Raw genomic sequence first — 7,833 nt, 5'->3', positions numbered from 1 at the left:
GCCAAGCTATTAAAAGAGTATCTCTTTAATATGGATTATCTACTAGCTACTGCTTTAATGTGCTATTCTTGGGGAACTGTACACACAAACTCAATAAAATCTCTATCTTTTACAGGAATTTTGCAGGAATGATACTTTCCCCACATCTCCATATCTTCACTCCATCCAAGCATTCCATCACAAAGGAGGAAATGAATAATATGACTTAATGAAGATATATATATATATATTCATTATTAATTGAAGTGTGAAAAACACACTTTTAATTGAAGTGTGAAAAAAAGATGAAAGAGTGAGCGAGATCAAGGCACATTGTACAAGGACATTCAATTCATTGAAAAGAAGTGACAAATTCTTTAGTATAAGAAAATAATCCCTAAAAATAAGTATGCTTTTTTTTTTTTTTTTTGAGACAAGATCTTGCTCTGTTGCCCTGGTTGAAGTGCAGTGGTGCAATCTTGGCTCACTGCAACCTCTACCTCCCAGGTTCAAGCAATTCTTCTGCCTCAGCCTCCTAAAAACCTAGGATTACAGGCGCCCACCACCATGCTCAGCTTATTTATCTATTTTTAGTAGAGATAGGGCTTCAACATGTTAGCAAGTCTGGTCTAAATCTCCTGACCTCAAATGATCTACTCCTCAGCCTCCCAAAGTGCTGTGATTACAGGCAGGAGCCACCATGCCTGGCCTTAAGTGATGCTTTTAGAATGTAAGTCAGATTATTTTATTCTGCTTAAAGCAGTCCAATGACTTCTCATTGAATTGAAAGTTGAAACCTCTAAAACATTGCTTCTCAATGGTTGGAAAGAGGTGGGTTTTACCTCCTCTGAAGACATTCAGCAATATCAGAAGATGTTTGAGGTTGCCCCTGAAATCTAGTAGGTAGAGGTGAGGGATGCTGCCAAACATCTTACAGAGCACAGGACAACCCCCAACAACAAAGAGTCATCCAGTCCAAATATCCATAGTGCCGAGACTGAGAAACGACTCTGCAAGGCACTAAGGTCCTTCACCAGCAGGCTCCAGTCACTACTCTTATTTCATCTCCTCCAATTTTCCATATGTTTGTTGAACTCCCATCATATTGGCTCCCTTGCTCTTTCTTACATTGTTTCTTCCTGAAAAGGCTTGTACTAAATCTGCTCTCCTTATAAATTATTTTTCTCAGAAAATACGACATGGGCCATATTATCACCTCCTTCAAGGCTATGTTCTCAGTGAGCCCTTCCCAAATTCTTTGCTTAAAATTTTCATTTCTGTCACTGCCCACATTGCCTAGCTTTTTTCTTTATTACACATTGCATTTATTTATTTTATTGCCTATGCCTTCACACCATCTAAAACCTAAAAAGGGTAGGGATTTGATCTATTCGATTTACTACTATATTTCTGGCTTTGAGAATAATAGTAGGCACTCAGATCTTTTTTTTGAATGAGTAAGAGGAAGATATATACAAAGTAACTCATGTAAAAAATATTCTGTGTTTACGAACAAAGCAAAAATATACAACTAATGCGTTGAACATATAGGGAGACTGATTTCAACTCGATAAATAAAATTCATTAGACAAGATTTCAAAAATAGATTGATGGAGAGCTGTATCTTAAAGTGCTCAAGAAAAGATGAAGGAACCACTTAATATGAATGGATAAATGGAATTCAGGCATCAACTTTTCAAGTTTCTTACAAGCTCCAAAAGGTGGTGACAGGTACAGGATTTGGAATTAGACCAGTTCAAGCTTGGCTCCAGTTCTGCCACCATTTTACCATCTGCAAACCCTTGGGCAGATTATTCAATCTCTCAATAATAAAGCCCCGATTTCTTTTTCTGTAAAATAGGGTTACTAATAATATATTCTGCAAAAGATTGATTGGAGGAGAAAATGCGAAATTTTTTGTGAAGCATACCTTATATAGTCACATGTATAATTAGTTAACAACTGTTATTAGTGTTATTAATAAAGTTTCCAAGATACATAATTTATCTTTTTATATTTTAATAATTCTAGACTTTATCTTTACTTTAGTACTCACCATATTTTTCTTGGCATCTTTCTAAGGACAAAAGTCAAATCAATCTGAAGTACTATTATAGGATTATTACACTATTTTTCTATCATCCCAGGCCCTCCCTCCTCAAAATCCTCAGGATAAGTTCTTATTCTCAATGAGGCCTATGCCTGATACATTTTAAATGTCTAGAAATTAGAATAAATTACATATTTTATTCACAGAAATTGTTCTTCATCACTTCTCAAGGAGTAAGAATTGTATATGAAATGAGATGTCACGAATTTGCCTCCTTGTCATATATAGCTTTTATTGTGTTGAGGTATATTTCTTCTATAATTTGTTGACAGCTTTTATGATGAAAGAATGGTGAATTTTGTCAAATACGTTTTCTGCCTATATTGAAATGTGTTTTGTCCTTCGTTATGTTACTGTGATGTATCACATTTATTGATTTGCATACTTTAAACTATCCTTGTATCCCAAGCATTGTGAATAGTGCTATTACTGTGCTGTTGAATTTGGTTTGCTACATATTACATCCAAAAACTGTTAGAACTAATAAATAAATTCAGTAAAGTTATAGAATACAAAATCAACATACAAAAATCAATAGTCTCTATACACTAAAAACAAGCTTGCTGAAAAATAAATCAAGAAAACAATCTTTTATAATAGCTAAAAAATAGAATATTTAGGAATAATATAATTAAAGAGAAAAGAACTATACACTGAAAAATATAAAACATTGATAAAAAATGCAAGAAGACAAAAATAAAAAGATTTTCTGTGTTTCATATTGTTAAAATATGCATACTACCCAAAGCAATCTACAGATCAACAAAATTCTTATCAATATTCCAATGTTATTTTTCACAGAAATTAGGTGCTAAAAATTGCAGTATTCCCAACATTTTAATAATCATAATTTGATTCCAACACTACCTCCAATGATTCCATTAGATTCACAACTTCAATCATGCATTTCCATAAATTCTGTGATTTCGTAATTTCATCTAGTAATTCACCAAAATTGAGCAAGTAGCATAAATATACACTCCTGACTTGTATTCTTCTTAGATCACCCTTTTATAACATCCAGTTTTTATGCAACTGGTAGAAATCTAATACTTTACTAACCCCTACCCTAAGATATTTCTATTGATGACTCTAAGTCTAGAAATTTAATGTGTAACTACTGTGCTGAAAATACATTGCTGTCTTAATTCTTTATTACCATATCTTTAGACTGTTTACTTATTTATTTATTTGAGACAGAGTCTCACTCTGTTGCCAAGGCAGGAGTGCAGTGGTGCCATCCCCGCTCACTGCAACCCCCGCCTCCTGGGTTCAAGTGATTCTCCTGCTCAGGCTCCCAAGTAGCTGGTGTTACAGGCACCCACCACCATGTCCAGCTAATTTTTTATTTTTAGTACAGACAAGGTTTCACCATGTTGGACAGGCTGGTCTGAAACTCCTGACCTCAGGCAATCCTCCTGCCTTGATCTTCCAAAGTGCAGGGATTACAGGTGTGAGCCACCACATCCAGACATCTTTAGGCTTTTCTAATGATCATACTATAATCACACAAATTCAACCCTATATTTTTTTAGCTATGGGAGGAAAAAAGAATGGGGGTGAGCAGAGAAGAGGATTTCATTGGATTGATCATTCCCCACTGATATGGCCTGGCTCTTTGTCCTTATCCAAATCTCACCTTGAATTGTAATCCTTATAATCCCCATGTGTCAAGGGCGGGACAAGGTGGAGGACATTGGATCATGGTAGTGGTTTCCCCCATGCTATTCTCATGATAAGAATGAGTCTCACAGGATCTGATGGTTTGGTAAGCATCTGGCATTACCCCTGCTAGTACTTATTCTCTCTCCTGCCACACCTCTGTGAATAGGTGCCTTCTGCCATGATTATAAGTTTCCTGATCCTTCCCAGCCAGGTGGAACTGTAGTCAATTAAACCTCTTCATTTATAAATTACCCAGTAGGGTATTTCTTCATAGGAGAGTGAAAACAGACTATACACTCACCATGATTATACAGCCAGAGTGAGCTTGAACTGGTAGAAGTGTCTTTTCTATTTCTCTCATTTATTCCCATGTACTCAGAGTATTCCTAATGACATGAGATTTTAGGGTTTACATATATATAATTTCGAACACAGGACCCCATTTTGTATGTACTAAACATAATTGAGCATACTGTAAATTCTATATACATTACATTATCCATGAGCATTAAAAAAAATAAAGGTTATTTTTGATACCATATAATTCTTGCTTTAATACTGACTTTGAAAGCAAATCCCACATTCAGTGTTTCTTCATTACATGCAACCTAATTACAGAAAAGTTAAATGTGTAACATTTTGTATTGTAGATACGGAAAATGTAAATTAAAATGTTGATGTAGCTGCTGCACAGGGACAACGCTATTGTCTTGAAAAACTGGTGCTTTTCAAGAGTAGTAGCTAAAATATCTGAATTGTCTTTTAGGGTAAAATAAATACTGATCTCTAAAAGTAATGGTTCTCTTAATTTAGTCCAGTATACGTTATGATACACACAATATATCTTTTCAAAAACATATGTGATCTCCACCATTATACAATATTACTCACATAACAAACTTGCACATGTACACTCTGAAATAAAGAAACAAACCAAAAATTATAATTTTTTTATATCTTTAAAGATAGAAATTAAATATTCACTTTGCCTCCTTTGTATGGAGACATTTTGTGGTAGGAATAGACATTTTAATATTTCTGAGGTACAAATATTACTATACTCAAGAAATGTCCAGAATCCAAATTACAGTAAAATTATTTCTGCCATGAGAGATCCAAGACCAAAATTTTTTAAACCATCAAGATATTCAATACCTAGACAACAGACACACACACACACACACACACACACACACAAGTGAGTGTGTTTGTATATCTCCAAATTTACCACGTTGGTAATAACAATAAAAAATGAGAAAATAATCATGATAAAGGTAAAATCACCACTTCAGATATTAATGAAATGCAGCTATTTCCAGAACTAACATCTTCTTAATTATAAAGCTTTTACTCTTATTAATTTTCCAACCTGTCAAGAAAAGCACGCTTATATGTTACATTTACCAGAATACCATTACCTGAATATTAACAATTAAGCCGCCTTTAAGAAATATGAAATTATAGGCATTCTGAGTATTCTTTTTACTATCTTTGTGCATTTACTTATAAATGTGATCCATAGAGAAAAACATTCACTCAAGTATTAAGGTCAATTCTATTAGGAAATTTGAAAAACAATTCTACTGTTTTATAATAAGTTCTAGATCTTTTGAAAAATATCATCCAGTGAATTATATTATTTGTAAGACTAAATAGTGGGTTAACTTAAGCCATTATTTTGAAATAATAGATAGCAATTAAAGAACTTTTATTATAAATGCTATATTATGAAAATAGTTCTATAAAGTCCTTTTATATAAAGTCATACCAAAATATTTTAAGTCCTTTGCCTGCTTGAAAAAGAGAATTAAAATTTTGAATATGTCTACAAGAGAAACAGAAGAGGAAAACTACAACAATATATTATAAAAACAATTAATTTTTCTCCAATCCTCTCATTTTCAATCATCCATTACAATGTTTCGGCATTTGTTTTATTACTTGTCCCAATTTTAAATGTTTTTCCAATCTCACAGCATATAATCTCAAAAAGATATAAGTAAACACAGTATAAACCATTTTAGATGGTTTTTTTCCTTCCTAATTTTCCACAGTGGCTCAAGAAACACATCAAGAAAAGCTTTGAACAGCAGCTTTAAATCTGTGTCATAGCGCTGTAACCAGAGTTTGATGTAAAATTATTGCCTCTCTTAAAGTTTATAGAAGACATAGAGAAACTGTAACTACATTATACATTTAGCTTTGAACAAATAGTCCAAAAATGTCTTTAAAATATAAAGAAATGAGGGAATAATATCTCTCCCCTTTCCTTTTTCAAAGAGACTTTGAACAATTTTGCTGTACTTGAGAGCTAAGAAAGATACTTGAATAAAGAAAATTCTCTGAAGTCTTTGCCTTTCTAGCATGCTTCATGTCAGTAAAATACAGTTAGAAAAGTAAAAGTTTCTTCCTGTTTAAGAAATAGAAAAAAAAGAAAGACTAGATCTTCCATTTGAACTTAAAAAACAATAGCCCACTTGGGGTGTACCGGCTCACACTTGTAATTCCAGCACTTTGGGAGGCCGAGGAGAGTGGATCGCCTAAAGTTAGGAGTTCAAGACCAGCCTGACCAATATGGTGAAATGCCATCTCTTCTAAAAATACAAAAATTAGCCAGGTATGGTAATCTGTGCCTGTAATCCCAGCTACTCCAGAGGCTGAGGCAGGAGAATAGCTTGAACCCAGGAGGCAGAGGTTGCAGAGAGCCGAGATCACACCATTGCACTCCAGCCTGGGCAACAAGAACAAAACTCCATTTCAAAAAACTAAAATAATAATGATGGCCCAATCATTTAAAGTTAAGCTGCTACAAATTAAAATTAAAATATTATATTATAACTTCAGCATATTAAACTCAACCTCCATGGAATCACAAATAAAACAGCCATAAAATAATTACAAAAGGAAATGAGAAAGATATTTAAACACTTAACTATAGGAAATTAACTAAACATGAAAGAAAACAGTAATATAGGGAGTGAGGGACAAAGAGCTGTAAAGCATGTTTAAAAAAAAAACGGCAAAAAAAAAATTTACAGAAGTCTCCCTTTATCATTAAGTATTGGCAGAATAGACAAAAAGAGAGATACAAGAGACTCATTTATATCCAAAAACTCAAGTAGATTGAAAGTGAAAGGACTGAAAAAGATATTCCATGCAAATAATCAAAGCAGAGCAAAAGTGGCTGTACAAATATCAGACAAAATAGACTGTAAATCAGAAAAGTTTATGAGACAAAGAAAGATCATATATTAATAAAAGCTTCAATACAGTAGGAGGATGTAACAATTATGAACGTTTCTGCAATTAATGGCAGACAATCAAAATATATAAAGCAAAAATGGACAGAGTTGAAGGCAAAAATAAACACTTCTACAATAATAGTTGAAGACTTCTATAACCCACTCTCAACAACTAGACAGATAAGTTAGGAAATAGAAGACTTAAACAACACAATAAACCAACTTGATCTAACAGACAGATACAGAACTGTCCAACAACAGAATACACATTCTTTTCAAGTACACATGAGACGTTTTCCGGGATAGACTATATGTTGGACCCACGTGGGGCATGGTGGCTCACAAATTAACACTCGAATAGATTTTTAAAAATAGATATATGAATATGGTCAGGTATCTTCCCTGACCATAATGAGATGAAGTTAGAAATCAGTAACAGAAGTAAAACTGAAATATTCACAAAATTCTGGAAATGAAACAACATACTCTTATTAATAAATAGCCAATGGGTTAAAGAAGAAATCACAGGGAAAATTGGGAAATTTCTTAGAGTCTAATAAAAATAAAATATACAAAAACTTATGGGATGCAGCAAAGTGGTGCTGAGGGGGAAAATAATACCTATAAATACTCACATGACAAAAATGGTCTTAAATCAACAACCTAACTTTGCAAATTTAAAGAACTAGAAGAAGAATAAATTGAACACAACCCTCACAGAATAAATGAAATAAGGATTAAAGCCAAAAAAATGAAACAAAAAAAAAAAAACAATGAAACCAGAAATTGTTTTTTTGAAAAGATTAACAAAACTTTATCTAGATGTACTAAGAGAGA

Source organism: Aotus nancymaae, unplaced genomic scaffold (assembly GCF_030222135.1).
Source record: "Aotus nancymaae isolate 86718 unplaced genomic scaffold, 86718_ANA_hifiasm-v0.15.2.pri h1tg000015l_0, whole genome shotgun sequence".
Taxonomy (NCBI): Eukaryota; Metazoa; Chordata; class Mammalia; order Primates; family Aotidae; genus Aotus; species Aotus nancymaae.
This window is presented reverse-complemented; position numbering follows the sequence as displayed.